General features: G+C 41.1%; 1 protein-coding gene across 1 annotated transcript in view; it reads left to right on the top strand.

The window, feature by feature from the left end:
• The window catches only part of WNT4 (Wnt family member 4), a 101,075-nt gene that overhangs the window by 68,055 nt on the left and 13,090 nt on the right, over positions 1-19,930 (top strand). The window lies entirely within an intron of this gene.

Genomic DNA, 19,930 nt, shown 5'->3' with positions numbered 1-19,930 from the left:
AAAAGAAAATATTATACTTACCTGTTCTTGTACAGAGAGGTCCTCCTGTTTGGCTATCCCCCACCAGTGTTGCCTGCTCCTTCTTCCTCCAGGTGTTCCCTTAACAAGCCGAGCCATGTTGTGTACATCCATAGACACGCACACGCAGCGCCGGTAAGCCACGCCCCCGATCCCTTCTCAAAGGAGCTGCCCCGCAACTGTGAAGCTAATGCCTGGCTCATGGTTGCAGAGCATTAACTATTTTATAAATTGTCATTCACCCAGAAACAAAATACTCCCCATACTATAAAAAGGACCTCCTTGTAATGTAATGTCTGTGGCTCCTGCTGCTCTCAGTGTTTCCTTTGAGACCAGGAAGTGAGGAGCAGCGCTGGATTGGGGAGAGGAATCAGGCAAGCCTTTAAGGAGGGGGGTAGATAGAACAGTTAGAGAGGCGTCTTTTTACCTTAATGCAGGGAATGCATTAGGGTAAAAAAAAAAATTTTGATTTTGGAACCGCATTAATATTTAAAGGGTTCAGCATTGTTTAGTGTGATATGTGAATCTCCCTCTTAGATAAAGCTTGTGGCTTACATGAAAAATGCCCTTCAGGAAAAAAGATTATTAGATAGCTATACTTAAGCAGGCCATACCTGGGTCGAATTCCAAACGATTTTTCGATTGAAAATCGAAAACGTTGTTTGTTCTGTAATCCAATGGTGCCACCAATGATTTTTAAAATTGGTAGTTTTCCATGAATTTTCCAACATGCCCAATAAACGTAATGGGGAGGAACCACGAAAATCGGACGGTGCCATTGCCCCACTAACAGAGCAAAAATCAGTCAATTTTTGCACCAAAAACCATTCGGAAATCGACCCATGTGTGGCTAGGTTCACTTAAACGATGTGGGAACATGCATTCCTTTTAATGGCGCCCTAACATACCTTGCAAACAAGCGTGCGCCATAATGCCTGGTGACAAAGTAACATGCATTTTGGTGCAGCACAATTTAAAGTAAAGGTACTTGCACTTCTTCGGTGTGATTTTCATGCATAAGGCAGCCCATTGAAATGATGGCGTTGCCTTAAAGGAGACACACAGAATTGTGTGCAATCTGTTGCACCTGCATGTTTGAATGGAGTCTAAATTATGCCGATAGAGCACTTTGGGGAAGAGAGAGACGACTACTATCCATCCATTAGTCTTTTTTTTTTTTTTTAAGGAATAAAACATTTGTCAACATTTAAGAACACGTAGCACTCCAATGTAGCATCGTTTTTTTAGTCCTGTCAACAGCACATTTTCATAGTAGTAATAAAAAAAGGTGTAAAATAAATATACAATAAATATACAAAAAAAAAATTAAAAATGTCTCAGTTCATCTTCAATAAAAATTAATTCTTAAAGTAGTTGTAAACCTCAGACATGTAATATGAAAAAACACACATTTCTGTAGTGTTTACTTACTCTTACTCTTTTTTAACAGCTGTTAGTAGGTAAGTTCAAAAATGTTTTTGTTGGGTATGAATAAAGTAGTGAATGGTTCAGACCTCTAAGGTAAGCTTTTTTTTTTATTTTTTTAGATTTCCTGCTGGGGAGAATTCTGTTTTTTCTTGTACTAGAGACTAAAGCAGGATACAAGTATATCCCCTCTTAGTTGTCACTAAAACAGATTACCCTATTGGAAGTTTACCCTTTGCCTCCTATTTTTATTACTATGCCAATATTTGTTTTTTCATCACATTCTGAACTGGAGGCAGTGGTCACTAGGACCAAAGCAAAAACCATCCCGGATTTACCAGGACAGTGCCGCACCCTGGCTGTCTATCCCTCTAAATCTTTGTGCTGTGCCATGTTCAGCAATCACAGCATCAACCTTATTAGACTTACTGCACTGCATAGTAATTTATAAAAGGCATTGTTGAGATCAGAACCATGAGTGGTCCTCCTGATTGGGTTGGGACCTACCTGTAAGCTGGGTGTGGTTTCCTCATTGACTAAAAGGGGCTATAAAGCATGATCACAGTGTGGCACCAGAAGGCAGGAGGCCGGATCTGTGAATATAATAAGAAAATATGGCTGCCCCATTTTTATAATCTATGATAAACTATACATAGAAAACTGTTTTTTAACATATACACATATTAGCAATACCTGTATCAATTTGATTTCATAAACATACTTATGTAAAAAAAAAAAAGTAAATAATATCAACACCTTAACCATTGGAAGAAAGATCGATTTATAACTCAAATTAATATTATAAGATTTTTTCTTATAAATCCCTTTGAGCGGCTTTTTTTGATTTCTTAGTCCCGAAGACCATTAGTCATGATAGGGTTAAGTTGAAAAAAAAACAGAACATTTGTCTTTGGTTATCGAAACAAATATTTGGGTATTATTACTACAAATTTCAAACCCGCTATTTCTGCCGTGTAATGAATAGGATTTTGACTAAAGAATCTTTTTCCAATTTATCAAACACGTCTTCAGATTTCTGGGGAGGAAAGTGGGCGCCAGACTCAATAAGAAAAGGTAAAAATGTCAGCTATTTACTAGCTATAAGTGTATTGGCCAGGGGTCAGTCATGTAAAGATTCCATTTTTTTGTGATAAGCGGACCCCAGAGAATTTAGGCCCGATACCAATTTTTTTTCCAACCACATTGAAGTGATCAAGTATTTTGTTTTCAGACATGCAAAGCTGCTTTGTATTAAGAGACCGATAGATGTATCTTCATTTTTCGCATCACTGTTAATGAATACAAAATAGGATTTTCTGGCGAACACCAATTTAACGCATAGAATATGGATATACATCAATGACATAGCATAACAAAGCAGGTTATGCTAAGGGGGCCAAAAAGTGTTCCACTTAAAGTACACCTGCGCCCAGACTATGCACATTTACTTATTCTTAACAAGCAGTTCTCCGGGTAGTCATTAAATCATAACTATGGCACCTCCCCAGCTGATGATGGATTTAATACTCATTTTGTCAAGGTGATCCTATAACACAGAGTAAAACTTACCTTATTCCACTGGTTTAGATTGTGACAACCAGTCTCATGAGGCCGATCTTCTTACTCGCCTGTAACAGGTCTTGTCGCCTCCCCTCTCACCAACATCATCATTGATGACTTGCCTATGTCATGTGGTGATTTATGAAAGCCCTTCCATTTTCCAGGATAGGAGAGAAGCGGACCGGAGCACCAGTTACTGTGGCCACAGTCAAGTAAAGCAAGTTTTTCTTTGTTAGGTCATCTCTTTGACAAAACAAACATTGCCTCCTTCATGAGCTGACTTCTGCAGCTACAGGTACTGTGAAGTAGTTCATCCTCACAAATCACAACAAACACTGTGAAACTGGGTACCATTCATTTGTGATGACCAGTCCTATGAGGCCACTGATCCTGCTGGACTCTGATGACCCTTGTCACATCCCCTCTTGCCAACTTCAGTGTTGACATAGGAATGCCTAGGTCATGTGGTGATTTACGACCACCCTTTGAACTTTCAGGGTGGGAGAAAAGTAGGCCAGAGCACTGGCTACTTTGTCACGTTTATCCCTTTCATAAAATGAGCATAGCCTTCTTCATTAGCTGACCTCTGTAGCTGGAGGTACTGTGGAACAGTTCATCTTCAAAAATCACAGCAGAAACTCTAAAATTGGGTATCATTTGATTGTAACAACCAGTCCCATGAGGCCGCTCTTGCTAGCCTCTGATGGCTGTTGTCACCTCCCCTCTTGCCAGTGTCATCAGTGGTGACATAGGAATACCTAGGTCATGTGATTTGCGAAAGTCCTTTGATTTTCCAGGGTGGCAAGAAGTGGACCGGAGCACTGACTACTGTGCCACAGTCACTCCTTTGACAAAATGAGCATAGTCTCCTTCAGTAGCTGATTTCAGTAGCTGCGGACACTGTGGAGTAGTTAATCCTCAAAAATCACAACAGACACTTTGAAACTGGGTATCATTTGGTTGCGATGGCCATTTCTATGAGGCCGATCTTCTTAACAGGTCTTTTCACCTACCCTCTCGCCGACATCATCACTGGTGACATAGGAACGCCTACATCATGTAGTGATCTATGAAAGTCCTCCAATTTTCCAGGGTGGAAGAGAAGTGGGCAGGACCAGCGGCTACTGTGTCTGGTCTTCCCTTGACAAAATGAGCATAGCTGCCTTCATCAGTTGATCTCTGTAGCTGCAGGCACTGTGAAGTAGTTCATCCCAAAAAATCAGAACAGACACTCTGATTTCTAGCAGATTACAGCTCCTGTTTGATTAATTTAGAATAATACCAGATAGGCAAATTACAATGCTGTGGTTCTTCCTCCAGCTTGTATGTCCTATAGTGATGCATGGGTTAGTGGGAGGAACCACAGAGACAAGTGGGAAGCAAGCACACCCAGAAGTATAAAATACTTGCAATATCTGGGGAGCAAAGATACGGATTTTCAATACATGGGCTTCCAGAGAGGTAGCTTTCTTTTCTTTGGTGACTTATTTGGTAAAGGGACCCTGTGGTGATAGGGTCACTTTAAGGGCTGATCATTCCTTTATGACCCAGTGACCACCTTGGCATCTAGATCTGCTAAATCTGCACAGATACAGCCTACAATGCTAGAGCCTTTTATACCAAGGTGTATACAACAGTTTCAGGGTTGTTGGCCATTGTCAGTATAAGTCCATCTTGAGAGGAGCTTGTTGGGTTAATGAATGGCATGTTTATGGGCAGCATGGCTGTGTTAGGGTAAGTAAGTATTTAACATTTAGTCTTGCATATATGAGTCCTGGGGTCAAGTTCCCCCGGAGAGACTGCATAAAGTTTGGAGGGTCTGCCCATGATTGTGTGAGATTCTTCTGAGTGTTCCACAATCCACCAAAACTGGTGGGTTAATTGGCCAAAATCGGTCCCGTTGTGTGTAAAATTTTAGATCATAAGCTCTTCTGGTCTTAGGGACCGATTTGAGTGATTCTACGAGATTTGTAAAGCAAATGTGCTGCTTTATCAAAGCAGTTGAGAATTGTCATTAAAAAAGAATGTAAATATTCAGTCCTGAAGAAGTCATGTGATCAATGCCACAATATATCTGGCGGAGTCGGGTGATGTCACTTCCGGTAAAGACGGAAACTGGAAGCTGGTATGAGACACTGTACTGCGAACTGCACAGAGCTGTGCTGATCCCTGCATTACTGTGCTGGTCATTAGTGTTTTTAAATGTGAGTGCACACATTTTTAATAGAGGAGCGAGTCTTTATAACTATACTGCACCATTGGTGATATTTTTCTCTTTTTTGGGAACATTACCCTTGACTGTGGAGAAATTAGCTGGATTTCTTAAAAGGACCTATAGACCATTTTCCCCCATCTTTGGATCGCATGTGTAGAGGGAAGGAGGCTGAAGGTACCTGTGATCCATAGTGAAGGATAACAAGCACATGAGACCTATATGATGTATATTGGTCCAATGACAAAGGTGAACACATAAGGTGCACAGAGGTGGAACATTGATTTATTATTGTCATTGGGACACTGCATATTGGAGAGGCTTGCTCAAGTAAAATATCCACCGGGCATATATGGACTCATATTAGTACTCATGTTAAACAATCAAGAGAAGGGGACTTGTAGCACTGAGGTTGTGGTATTCAACCTTACCACATTTATTATGATTAATTGTATTGTACGTGTATTTATTTTTCAATTGTATTGTAACTCCGGGGTGGTGTTATTAATTTCCCATTGGTTTTTATCACATTGGATAGGTTGTAATTGAGTAATTTTATTCACACCTTTATGATTTACTATTGAGGAATTATAGCATATTGGGTCATAATATTGGTGCATTTTTGAGAAGCAGTGCTGCACCCAGTTATCGTTTCAGTTAGCATTTAGATGTGGGAACACATTATAGGTGGTAGCAGCAGCACTGTACAGCCCTGGCCAAAGGTTTTGAGAATGACACAAATATTAATTTACCTGCAAGGGAGCACATGCAGTCATCATTGCTTTGCACAAAAAGGGATTCACAGACAAGGATATTGCTGCTACTAAGATTGCACATAAATCAACCGTTTATTGGATCATCAAGAACTTCAAGTAGCGAGGTTCAATTGATGTGAAGAAGGCTTCAGGGAGCCCAAGAAAGTCCAGCAAGCGACAGGACCATCGCCTAAAGTTGATTCAGCTGCGGGATTGAGGCACCACCAAGTGCACAGCTTGCTCAAGAATGGCAGCAGGCAGGTGTGAGTGCATCTACACACACAGTGAGGTGAAGACTTGTGGAGGATGGTCTGGTGTCAAGAAGGGCAGCAATGAATCCACTTCTCTCCAGGAAAAACATCAGAAACAGGTACAGGGATTGGACTGCTGGGGACTGGGGTAAAGGCATTTTCTCTGATGAATCCCCTTTCCGATTGTTTGGGGCATCCAGAAAAAAACCTCGTCCGGAGAAGAAAACTTGAGTACTACCATCAGCCCTGTGTCATGCCAACAGTAAAGCATCCTGAGACCTTTCATGTGTAGGGTTGCTTCTCAGCCAAGGAAGTGGGCTCACTCACAATCTTGCCTAAGAACACAGCCATGAATAAAGAATGGTACAAAAACATCCTGTGAGAGCAAACTCTACCAACCATCCAAGAACAGTTTGGTGATGAACAATGCCTTTTCCAGCATGATGGAGCACGTTGCAATAAGGCAAAAGTGACAACTAAGTGGCTTGGGGAACAAAACATCGAAATATTGGATCCATGGCCAGGAAACTCCCCAGACCTTAATCCCATTGAGAACTTATGGTCAGTCCTCAAGAAGTAAGTGAACACAAAAAAACCCACAAATTCTGACAAACTCCAAGCACTGATTATGCAAGAATGGGCTGCCATCATTCAGGATGTGGCCCAGAAGTTGATTGACAGCATGCCAGGGTGAATTATTATTATTATTATACAGTATTTATAAAGCACCAATAGTTTGCTCAGCGCTGTACATTACAGAGGGGGACAGAACATGTGACAGAACAATACCAATACAATGCAAAACATGAGGGGATTGAGGGCCCTGCTCTTTCGAGCTTGAATTGCAGAGTTCTTTAAAAAGGGCCAGCACTGCAATATTGACTTTTTGCATAAATGTAATGTAATTGTCAATAAAAGTATTTGACACTTATGAAATGCTTGTAATTATACTTCAGTATACCATAGTAACATCTGACAAAAAGATCTAAAAACTCTGAAGCACAGACTTAGTGAAAAGTACTGGTACTTTAGAAGGGATCCTGAACAGTACTTAGTATGGTGGTTCCAGATGCAGCAATGAAAGCTAGCAGGGATTCTAACCATTTCCCAATCTATCCAAAACAAAAAAAATATATATTTTTGCTTTACATAGAAGCTATTCATGTCAAGAATTTCAAATCCAGAAAACAAGAAGAGAGTTTAATCTTAATTTAAAAGGAGGCAGACATATATAAATTAATTACTTTTTGTTTCATCATAGTTAATCACACTGTCATAACCCCTGTACAGCCTGTGACTGTTATGCCCAAAAGCCAGGAGGAGGGTGGGGGGGGGGGGGGGGGGCTGTCTGAACAAAATGTGCAGAGATACTTGAATGCATGTGAAGGTATTGTGTTCACTTTAATTCCATAAGCCCAATGGACCAGGAATGGCAGAACAGTTTGACCCCTTCAATGCTTTGTATAGTCAGTTGATCCATGTTTTTAGCCCCCCCACCCCATGCCCACCTACAAGAAAACACGGTGCTGCTCAGTTTGGTATACATTGTCATAGCAATTTTAACACTACATGGCGAGTATGAAAGGCAGCACTACCTATCAAACTTTCCCATTTGAAGTATATGGTACCCCAGCATTTCATATACTTGATATGTGCCTGCCGTACCATGTATTTGTATGAAAAAGTATGCTGTTCTCTTTCTATTGCTTCTTTTGTGTGAAATCCTTGGTGTTCATGCCAGTCCCCCTGCTTTGCTATTAAAAACCGACCACACTAGGCATGAGAGCACAGCATGGTCAATTCTCTAGCTGTGCTGGAAACTCAGCCTGCTCTCCTCCAATGATCATACTTCTGTCTTAATTGTAAAAATACAAGAAGAAATATGAACAAAACTGCTACACATTCCTTTAACAATATCTCTCCCCATATCAGCAAGTTTCTTGTGAATGCCCACATGAATGCAGCATACCTCATTTACTGTATAATAATATAAATATTTAAAAAAATTATTTATATATATATATATATATATATATATATATATATATATATTATTTTTTTTTATTTTTTTATTTTTTTTTTTTTTTTTAGTATTTTTGTGTATTTTAGCTGTTTTTCTTTAAAGACCATGTACTTCTTGTTCTAAAAATTGCATTGGTGTGATATTCTGTAGCTGGTTTGGATTCTTTCTTAGGGGTTTCTTTTAGGCAAGGAGGAAATGTGTAAAGAAATGTAGTGGGCAGTTCAAGTATCAGTGTAGAAGTCACACCAGAGCAGCTGAACAGATGTACCACTTTAACACTGCTATTTTGCAGATGAGACTTGAAACCTCAAGCCAGCATACTTGCAGGACATTAAATATCCTCTGGTAAAAGTGTCCTGGACTGTTTCCGTTAGGTTTTGCTGACTCACCGTACTCCAATGTTGACTGTTTTTTCAGTGGTTGCCTGAAGGTTCCAGTGGGCTGCAGAGCAATTTCTGGTGGAATGGTTACTTCCTCTCGGGCCCGGCACTGTACGTCATTGTTTGACACATTTCACAGGGCAATCCATAACATTTCAACTCATCGGGGTCTCTAGGAGGATTAGACCACATTTGTCTTGTACTAACATTTTGAAAAGGTTGTACGCAGCCATCTGCCACCCTGACAGAAAGCTCAGGAAACATATGATTTCTGAAGTCAGGATGCACATTGACTTTAAAGAGAACCTGTTACCAGATTTATTTCAACAAAGATCTTCCCATAAGATTATATGTGCATTTATCTTACCGTATGCACCTTATTTACCTGTAAAAGCCTCCCTTGTGTAAGCCTCCTTTGTGTAGGTATCCAAAAGCCTTGAGGTTGCTGTTGGGTGCCAACATCTTTGATGTAATGTCATCAGCTCCAGCATACTCAGAGCTGTCACTCAAGTGATGCCATTCTCAACTAGGCTTCCTCCAGAGGTTCCTGGGGGTTCCATGAGCTGTGGCTGATTGATCTCACAATTGATGGTGCCTGCATAGCTCCAGGGCCAATGCCACTTTGGCTGAGCCAGCAACATGGCACCAATTATGTTTCTAGCTGTTTATAATGAAGGCATTCTTCCTTCTGACCAGCAACGTAAATTGGTTTAATCAAGGGTTCCTTAAGCCTGAAAATTATTTGAGGAGTTCCTCTGAAAGAACATCTGTGATTGCTAGCCTCAGTTATGTTCCTGTGTGCTGTGTGAAGGAGTGTGTGTCCCTTCCCTCCAATCAGCTCTTAACCTCCCTGGCGGTATGATTATGTCAGGAATTTTGTACCAAAAGCGGTACCATTTTTTTGCATGGAAATTTGATGTTATGTATTGGAGGCCTGCAATTCTTAGTAATTACTTACTTAATAAATACTCATAAAGAAATAATAATATAATAATAATAATAAATTTAATTCAATAATATAATCAAACCAAAAACACTGAAATCTGAAATATAGCGCCAAGTTCGCACATCACTGAGCAAAGTCGCAAAATCGTTTTCAGTGTCTGATGACGAATTTCCCCCACGAATCATTATCACTCAATTCTGCAAGTAGTTCTGATTTACTATCGCTGTTCTCTAGCTGGTCTAAAACCGCTTTTTGGACGCCGTGGACTTTTCTACGTTTCCAGGCAGAAAGAACAGTCAAAATGCAGGCAGGGCACAGGACAAAGCACTAGGGACAAAATGTATGTGAAATGCTTTGATACAGTAATGTTTTGCTATTTTTTTACATTTTCAAATGTTCCGGCGCCCGTACGTCCCGACGTCACAGGGACCGGAACACGGAAGCCAGATGCCGGCATCGGCTGGAGGAGATGGCCGGGGACGCTGCAGGGGACGCATCGCGGGAACGAAGGACAAGGTAAGCGCTGCAGTGAATCCCTGTGCAACGCCGCATTGTAAGCCCGAGTGTAGCTCGGGGTTACCGCTTTTGGTACTGAAACGTTACCCCGAGCTACACTCGGGAATACCGCCAGGGAGGTTAATGAGCACTGCAAAGTGTAACTTCAGCTCTCCACCTTTTTCTGAACTCTCAAACAAGCTGTATAAAGTCAGCACTTTGAATGGATCTAAAAAAGAGAAGACTGCAGATAAACGGGTACATTTTATGTAGGAGGATTTGCTTAATCTCTGTGCATCATTTGAGGCCAATCACTTCACTGGGTGTATGTAAGGGTTTACAACCACTTTAAAGTGTAAGTTCACCTTTTCACACTCCCCCCACCTTACCCAAGCGCAACCCCCCATCACCTGGTCCCCACTGCACTTACTTTCCTGGGTGATTAGTTGTCACTGGCCATTCTGCCGATGCAGGGATCTTTGTTCAGGGCTTCGAGGATGGGCCAATCAGATTAATTCTTATTCATCCTAGAAGCTTTAGGGAAGACAGGGAAGCAGGGCAGGGCTTTCAATTCCCCAGACACCTTCACTGACAGCTATTCACCCACAGAGGTAGGTGCAGCAAGGACCTGGGGGGGAGGGTGGGAGTTGTATGATGTTCACCTTTTGAATTTTTTGTGAAAAGGTAAACTTACACTTTAAAGTGAAACTTTAGAGCTGCAAAATTCCTTTAAGCAAAATTCCTTGTTGGTACTCTAAGGGTTCGTTCACACTTGACTTATTTCTAACTCTTGCCAAACGCCCCTATAGCATTTGACAGGCGCTTGGGAAGCATTTTTAATGCTCCTTAAACACTCAGCAAACACTCCCTAAACACCCTATGCACATTCTTGAGGCATTTGATAGGCCTTTGCCAAGCGTTAAAACCGCACCACAAACGCCTATAATGAAGTTAAATGGTATTAACGCTCCACAAATGCCTCGCAACTGCCTTGCAAACACCCCACAAAAGCCTGCCAGGCATTTGAGGAGTGGCACCATAGACTTGAATGGGAGGCTTCATCTCCTCCTGACTGGACATGAGGGGGTTTATTTACTAAAGCTGGAGAGTCCAAAATCAGACTCACTTCTGCATAGAAACCAATCAGCTTCCAGGTTTCATTGCCAAAGCTTCATTGAACAAGCTGAGTTTAGAAGCTGATTGGTTTCTATGCAGAAGGGAGTCTGATTTTGGACTCTCCAGCTTTAGTAAATAAACCCCGAGGTGTCAGTTTCGCCGTGACGCTAACTCTTCGGTGTGAACAGCACTGTGTGCTGCCATGTGCAGAATTTTCATAGGCATTTGAGAAGCATTAAAAAAGCTTCTCAAACGCCTGTCTGATGTCTGCTGACAAAGCTAGTGTGAATGTAGCCTTAACCTGCATTTGAAGCGGCACAATAGAATGATGTAGGCAACCTACTACCACAACTCTCAAATTCACAAAGAAAAAAATGCAGTTTAACCTCTTGTTTGCCAAGGTATGTTTATAAATGGCATGGTAGACAAGTGGTTAAATCAAGCACACAGCAGCTGCTTTAGCTGTGAGTTTGATACCAGCTTTAAGAGCCCGCAAAGGACTTTCCTAATAAGAGAAAGCGCTAAGAATGGGCGCCAATGTCCCCACCACAGCCACCACCAGCGGCCCCCACAGTCTTTCCCAAGCTCTCCTGTTCCTCTGGGGGATTGTGGGAAAGAACTTCCCAGTGAGTGCAGGAGGAATTCAGGAAACATCCATTCTCCGATCCCTCCTGCAACAAATGACCCCGAAAGTGACATGCATTACATCAATTTCGGGGTCATAAGCTGTAATTCCCCAGCTATTGTACCAGAGGATTCAGCTGTTTCAGCATAATCTGTGTTGGAGTAGGTGCATTGGAGGGCAGGGTAGATATTGGGGTCTATCAGACCTCCAATATCTCCATAAAGAGTACCTGTTACCTGCTGATGCTATCACATAGGAGGCTTGTTGGCTCTCTTGTGATAGCAATAAAGTAAAAAAAAAGTGTAAAAAAAAGAATTATATAAATTGAATAATTTATTTTTTAAAGCACCCCTGTTGCCCCCATATACACCCATAAAAAGTGCAGTGTAGGGCGAGCATGTATATGTAATATCAATTGTGCCACACATGTAAGGTATTATCGCAGCCGTCAGAGAGAGAGAGAGCAATAATTCTAGGGCTATATCTCACGGTTAACTCTAAACTGATAATTTTTTGAAAATTCACGGGTGTGAGCAATTTTACATCTTGACATGTTGGGTATCTATTTACTCGACAAAACCCCATGTTCTATATTTTACCAAAAGTCTGAATATAATATTGTGCTTGCTTGCACTAATATTCATTGTAGTGCATTTTTTTACTGTATATATGCATTTGAGAAATAACTGCGACCATTTTATTCTCCAGGGCCTCTGCTTTCAAAAAAAATATACTTGTAGGGAGGTTTACAGTAAGGCCTCTTTCACATGAATGATGAGGTCTGTCAGTCCAGCACCTCCATTCTCCTCTATGGAGCAGTAGGTGTAGTTTTTTTGCAACCGCCAACATCAAATCCGACCCGTCAAAAACAGACAGATGGGGATCCATTCCCCTTCCATCCAGAGGATCGGATTGGATAGTAGTCGGGTGTAAATAAACAGGTGGTCTGTTTACATCCAGTCGCGGGCTATGTCCATGTCTGCTCTGAATAAGCAGAGGGGACACAGACCTGCCATCTGCCTTTTCAGTGCGGATCAGCAGATAGATCCCATGCTGAGCAAGTGGATCACAGGCATAGTGTGAAAGGGGCCTATAGCGAACAATGCAGCTTTTATTGTGTAAAACAGTGTCCTGGTAGACAAGTGGTTAAAGTGGAAGAAAGTCAAAACCCAAAAAAGCTTAAATCTACTCCAACCCCATTGTAAGCCTATTCTATCTGCCTATATTTGCCTATTCTGAAGTCGCACCAATCTGGTCACATGATTGGGTCCCAGCACCAGCTTCAGTGTGGAGGAGGAGCAGCCAACAATGGATGCCCCATAGTAAGCCTATGAATTGGTTGCTGTCTGGAATTCAAGCATGGTACCGTGATAGGTTGTCACCTGTGCAATAAGTCCATCTGTGAAATCTCCTTGCCACTAAATATTCCACAGTCAGCTGTTAGTGGTATTAAAACAAAGTGGAAGCAATCGGAAACAGCAGCAACTCAGCCACGAAGTGGTAGGCCACGTAAAATGACAGAGCAGGGCAGCACATGCTGAAGCGCACAGTGTGCATAAATCGCAAACTGTCTGCAGAGTCAATAGCTAAAGACCTCCAAACTTCATGAGGCCTTCAGATTAGCACAACAACAGTGCATAGAGAGCTTCATGGAATATGTTTCCATGGCCGAGCAGCAGCATCCAAGCCTTACATCACCAAGTGCAATGAAAAGCATCGGATGCAGTGGTGTAAAGCACGCCACCACTGGACTCTAGAGCAGTGGAGACGTGTTCTCTGGAGTGATACGCTTCCCTGTCTGGCAATCCGATGAACGTGTCTGGGTTTGGCAATTGCCAGAACAGTACTTGCCTGACTGCAATGTGCCAAGTGTAAAGTTGGAGGGGGGATTATGGTGTGGGGTTATTTTACAAGGGTTGGGCTTGGGCTAGCTGCAAAGGGTGGGCCAACTCAATGTTGAACCCTACGGGCTAAAAGTGGGATGCCATTAAAATTCATGTGGGTAAAGTCAGGCATCTCAATACTTTTGGCAATATAGTGTGTATGTGTGTGTGTGTGTGTGTATGTGTGTGTGTGTATATATATATATATATATATATATATATATATATATATATATATAAATTACTTATCTGGGATGCCCCCTTATAAGATAATGCTTACTAAAAGCATAAAAGAAAAATGGGACAAATATGTAAACAAAAATTATAAAACTTTTCTCTTTTTTAGATTACAAATTACAATAAAATATGAAAACAAACAAAAAGTGTCCAAAATATCCAAATAGACCCCACAGGTGTAAACAATTGTCCAACACAGTCTTTTTTTCTTCTTCCAACAACAAGTCTCTTTCTCAACACCCGCAAATCCTGATGGTAATATACCTCAAAAGAAAAAAACTCAACATAGTGTCATACCTTTTAAGTAATAAATACACACGTGCCACTCACTGTGCAACATGCAAAAAAAAAAATTATCTATATACGTGTGTTTACTCTATATACGAATATCTACACACATGCAAATATTCCTTTGTGTACCAAAAATATATTTACAAGTAAAAACGCTCACACAAAGTGTCCATTACACAATCTGTGAAAATAACTCAAATGTATCACTGCAAATGTGTATCACCACACTCTATATTCATCAGTGAACACCTTAAACTCTGAAAAAGTCATAGGAAGTGACGAAACGCGTCAGTGACACGTGACGTCAGGCGCATCGACGTTGACCGGAAGTGCGATCGCGGCCATCTTGGAAGTGGGAACATGTGGCCAGTGTTCCCTGGCTTGTCTACACTTGTATCCTTATGATGAGGAGCTGCTTCATCCAAATTTTAATGTAAGTTGCTAAATAAAGGACGATATCTTTATATTCACTATTGGTAATTGCTGATTTTCTTATGAGGGAAATGGAGGGAAAACCCTAATGCTGGACGGACCCTTATGATAAGAAGTTAACCCAGATTTGTGTTATGCCCTGTCATTTCATATATAGGGTAATTATCCATCAGTACACGAGTTGGAGAGTGTTGGTTTGGGTTTAAGGTGTTCACTGATGAATATAGAGTGTGGTGATACACATTTGCAGTGATACATTTGAGTTCTTTTCACAGATTGTGTAATGGACACTTTGAGCGTTTTTACTTGTAAATATATTTTTGGTACACAAAGGAATATTTGCATGTGTGTAGATATTCGTATATAGAGTAAACACACGTATATAGATAATTTTTTTTTTTTGCATGTTGCACAGTGAGTGGCACGTGTGTATTTATTACTTAAAAGGTATGACACTATGTTGAGTTTTTTTCTTTTGAGGTATATTACCATCAGGATTTGCGGGTGTTGAGAAAGAGACTTGTTGTTGGAAGAAGAAAAAAAGACTGTGTTGGACAATTGTTTACACCTGTGGGGTTTATTTGAATATTTTGGACACTTTTTGTTTGTTTTTATATGTTATTGTAATTTGTAATCTAAAAAAGAGAAGTTTTATAATTTTTGTTTGTTTGGCCTTCAAGGGTGGAGGTGGATAACTTTTCTGGGATATTACATTGGTTTTTTGTGCTGTGTATTTTAATATATGGGACAAATATGTAACTTACACACTGGCTTTCATCATACTTGCCTAGGGGAAAATGACATCGTGGGGCCTTTTCATGGTATCCTGGAAAAGCTGATGACCTCAGATCTGCAAGACTGCACCCCTTCACAACTCTGGAGCATCTTTTCATGGGATTTAGGACACTACCCCTCTCCCCTTTACTGATTGGACAGTGAAGGAGCAGCAGCTCACTTCATTTCCTGTCTTGTAAGCAGCCAAGCTCGGCTTGCTGCTCCTCCTCCTCCCACTCTGAGCCCTGCTGTGTAAAGAACCACAGGAAGCCAATATAAAAAACCCATTCAGGTACTTGCATCAGCTTAATGTAAAACGTCGTCCTGTGATTTATTGAACACATGTCTGCCTTAAACAGCATTTTAGCTTTTTATAAAAAATGAGCACACAGTTGATGTTGAAAATGACAAATGTATCCCAACGGTCCAATCAGTTGGTTGACTTTGTTTTATGTAAAATGTGCAAAAGCGGTCTAATGTTTGAAGGACCGCAGAGCTCTCCCATAGTTACAGCAGATGTGTTTGCATAAATAGAGGCTTTGAACAGTGCTTGTCATTGTGGGTCAGAAGGAGCTCGGTTTTGCTTTCCAAGTTGGCAAAGCACGAGTCAGTTTTGCGGTGAAATCTGTTGGGCAAATCCTAAGTCCTCGCCGTGCCTCATTGTTTAACATGGGTTGTTTTCTCTGGGGGGCTACAGGAGAAGAGAAGGGAAGAGATTTGTGGTAGGTGAGATTCCAGGCTGGAAATACCAGCAAGCGCTCACATAGAAGTCATCTCTTCTTCGGCAACCACAGTGCGAGAAGACCCACGCGAGCCTGCTGTTAACCTCAGCTGACTTGGAAGGGAATCAGTCCCCGCAATAACTCAACCTCGGCCTTCAGCTTGGCAGGCTCCTTCTAATCGGTTGGGTTATTCGCAGGGTGGACCGGCCACCAGTCAGCGACGACCACCAAAGAAGTCCCACTTATGTAGGCAAGCTCTATTCATGGCCGAGGTGAGACAGCGTTCTGGGTTTCTCACTTACCAGAAGTTGATAAAACATTCCGTCTTCCTAAATAAACCAAGGCAGGATACATGGTGTATTTGTTAATGCGGTTATTTCATGATCCTTCTGCAAGAAGAGAGATTTTGTGCTTCTGATTCCTATGCTGGGTATATTGCACTTGTTTATATGTCAGGAGTAAAGGTGAACTCCAGCCTTCGCTTCAGTCTTGCACAGTTGTACTGGCTCCTTTTCTTTACTAGAAAGACGTACTCTGATTTCACTGCACAGTGTGAGCTTCTCACAGTGTGCATTAGAAGCTGCAGCAAGTCAGAACCCAACTCATGTCCTGTTTGAAGGACATTATCTCCACGGCCTGACTTTCCCTGACCCATCCCTTTCATTTATTGGATGTCAATACTTTCAATCATGGAGGTTCAGCATCACATGTGTGCATTGCCTAGGGCAGTCTGCATAGGAAGGAACACCCACTGCTCCAGAATGACAACCACCCATTAGGGTTTTTTGCACAATTCCTCCGAAGAGCCAGCACACTGCTTGCATCAGAGAAGTACAAAGCAGAGTGCTGTGATGTTTTCAGGAAGGTATGTAGCACCCTGCCGCCCCTCTCCCACAAGCCATGATCTGCCTAAATAGCATAGAGAAGCACAAAGACCCAGTGATGACATAATGATATCATTGGATCTAAAATAAAACTGGGGGGAGAGCTCAGGGGCATAATATAATCAGATTGTTCTTCAGCTTTAACCTTTTGCTGCTGCTGATGTAAGGCTTTTTACACACTGTTAGAGGAATAGTACCCCATTGTTGGGGTCATTGGGAGGAATAGTGCTCCATCATTGGTGTCAGTGGAAGGAATAGTGTCCCATCGTTGGTGTCAGTGGGAGGTATTTTACCCCATTGTTGGTGCCAGTGAGAGGAATAGCGTCCCATTGTGTTGGTCAGTATTAGGAATTAAGCCTCATTGTTGATTTTAATTGGAGGAACAGTGCCCCATCATTGGTGAAAGTCAGAGCAATTGTGCCCCATAATTAGCATCAGTGGGAGAAATAATGCACCATCATTGGTGTCAGAGGGAGGTATAGTGCCCCATCATTGACATCATTGGAAGGAATAAAGGACCATCGTTGGTGTCATTGGGAGCAATAGTATCCCATCATTGACATCAGTGGAAGGAATAAAGGACCATCGTTGGTGTCATTGGGAGCAATAGTGTCCCATCATTGACATCAGTGGAAGGAATAAAGGACCATCATTGGTGTCATTGGGAAGAATAGCACGCCATCATTGACATCAGTGGGAGGAGTAGAGGACCATAGTTGGTGTCAGTTGGAGGAATAGTGCCTCATTGTTCGTGTCAATGGGAAGAATAGTGCCCCAAGGGCTGAATAAAGGCAAGCAAAAGGCCACATCTGGCTCCCAGGATGGAGTTTGGAGACCACTGTCCTACATGAGCAAGATGTAATGTGTGCCAAGAGTCACTGTGTCATCTGTGAATATAAGGACACAAAATAAGTGTGACCCAGTTGGTCGCATGACTTGTTTGACTTTTATAATACACAAATTGTAAAATCTTTGGAGTGCTTTTACAACTGCAGCCGACACTGATAGATGAAAAGAGCAAACATTTAAATTATAAGGAAAGCTTTTCTGTGGAGTAGACATAATAAATATTTGGAGAAGGATGCCACAAGGGTAAACTAGGACAGCTGTTATAATGTTTTCTAATGCTAGAAGCTTTCACTATCAGACAGGAATATGCTCCAGTTTAAAGGGAAATGGCCATGCATTTAAAGCAGACTTCTGAGTTATCAATTTTGAAAATATGGGACAGTTATTTTATGTGATATTATATGCTCATGTATTTATGATCATGTTGCAGTCATTGGTGCTCCCTCTGCTGGCCATTTGTGAAACAATGCAGTGAGCATCCTTGCTGAATGACTGCTGTGAGGACATTACTTACCTGAAGAGCAGTGGGGGGTTAATGATTACATTAAGACAGCCTCAAATACAGCTCCTCTTTCTTCTGTAGGTACAATATGTGTCTTCCTTACAGGTCTTGCTCACGTGTAACGTAAGAAAAATACTAAGCTGCAATTGCCTGCTGCTGGATTGTGTTTACTTGCACTGGATGCCTACAAACCACAGGTCTCCAAACTAGGGCCCGCGGGCTACATCTGGCCCACTACAAGATTTTATCTGGCCCTCAACTGGGGTCAGTGGTGTATCCATAATGTGCACTGATTGAGGATCAAGGTCAGCAGATGTTGCCTATTGTCTCTTCTATTGATATAGGGGCTATTCTGATGAAGACCCTGATTTAAGGGTGACTCTAATGGGGACACTGCTGTAAGGGAGGATTCTGATGGGGAACCTGATGTAAGAGGGACCCTTTTTTTTTTGGCCTCTGACTATTTCCAAAGTATACAATTTGGCCCTCTACTGATACATTTGAATACCTCTGGAGACCAACAGTATATCAAAAGTAATTCTTATCTCCCATCTCTCTATCTTTTTTTATTACGGTCACATTTTTTTGACCAAATTTGTTCTACTTTTGTTCTACTTTTTTTTTTTCTTTTTTTTTTAAGACCTGATTTATGAATCTGTCCGAAATAAGTGCACTAATCAAAACCTAATTCTAGTTTTTAAATAGGAGCAATATTGACCTTCCTTAAATGTCAGATATGCTAGATATGCCACATTCTTTAATATGACACTAATGTACAATATGCTGTAGGTAAATCATTTTTTGAAGGGGTTTCCTGAGACCTGAAAATTATGTAAAGGGTTAGCAGCTTGAGAAAAGCTGCTGCATAATAATACAATAGGAACAACTACAAAAACCCCATCCCACTATTTTAAAGCAGTATTAAACCCAAAACCAAATATTTATTATATTGCAGCTTACTAGTTCTTGTGTGATGAGCGCATTAGTTTTATTTTTTCGGCTTTCTTTCTATTTTCATCTTGTGATTCTTCCAGTAAAATAAAAAAAGGCAAAATTTGCACAAAAGTAAACTAAAAAAATGAAGCCGCTGGCAAAACAATTAGATAAATTGTGTACAAATATACATAAATAAATGGTTGCATTAAAACATCACTAAATACAAATGTGTACATATAAACAAAGGTGAAAAGATAAATGTGTAGAAAACACCATCAAAGTAGAATCCCAAATCCAGTCCAAATCAGAAAGAACATATAAATACAGTCCCAAAGTCCTGGTGTGTGTGAAAGTGGACAATGTATATCTCCAATAAAGCAGGTGCGCCAATACCATATATTAGTAAGCCTCTTACCGGAACACATGGACTCTTAACCTAATAAGCGCATGGGTTTCTAGCGCATGATTTCTACACATTTATCTTTTCACTTTTGTTTACTGTATATGTACATATTTGTACTTAGTGATGTTTTAGCACGGAAATATATTTATGATTCCACCAGTAAGTCTGTTGTTTTTCTCCAGCAGAATGTATCAGTTCCAGAGATTAGACA

This window comes from Staurois parvus, unplaced genomic scaffold (assembly GCF_062004578.1).
Source record: "Staurois parvus isolate SC_StPar_1 unplaced genomic scaffold, SC_StPar_1.0 ptg001200l, whole genome shotgun sequence".
In the NCBI taxonomy this organism is placed as follows: Eukaryota; Metazoa; Chordata; class Amphibia; order Anura; family Ranidae; genus Staurois; species Staurois parvus.
Note: the sequence above shows the minus strand (reverse complement) of the source record. Positions and strands in the feature narration are given on the sequence as shown.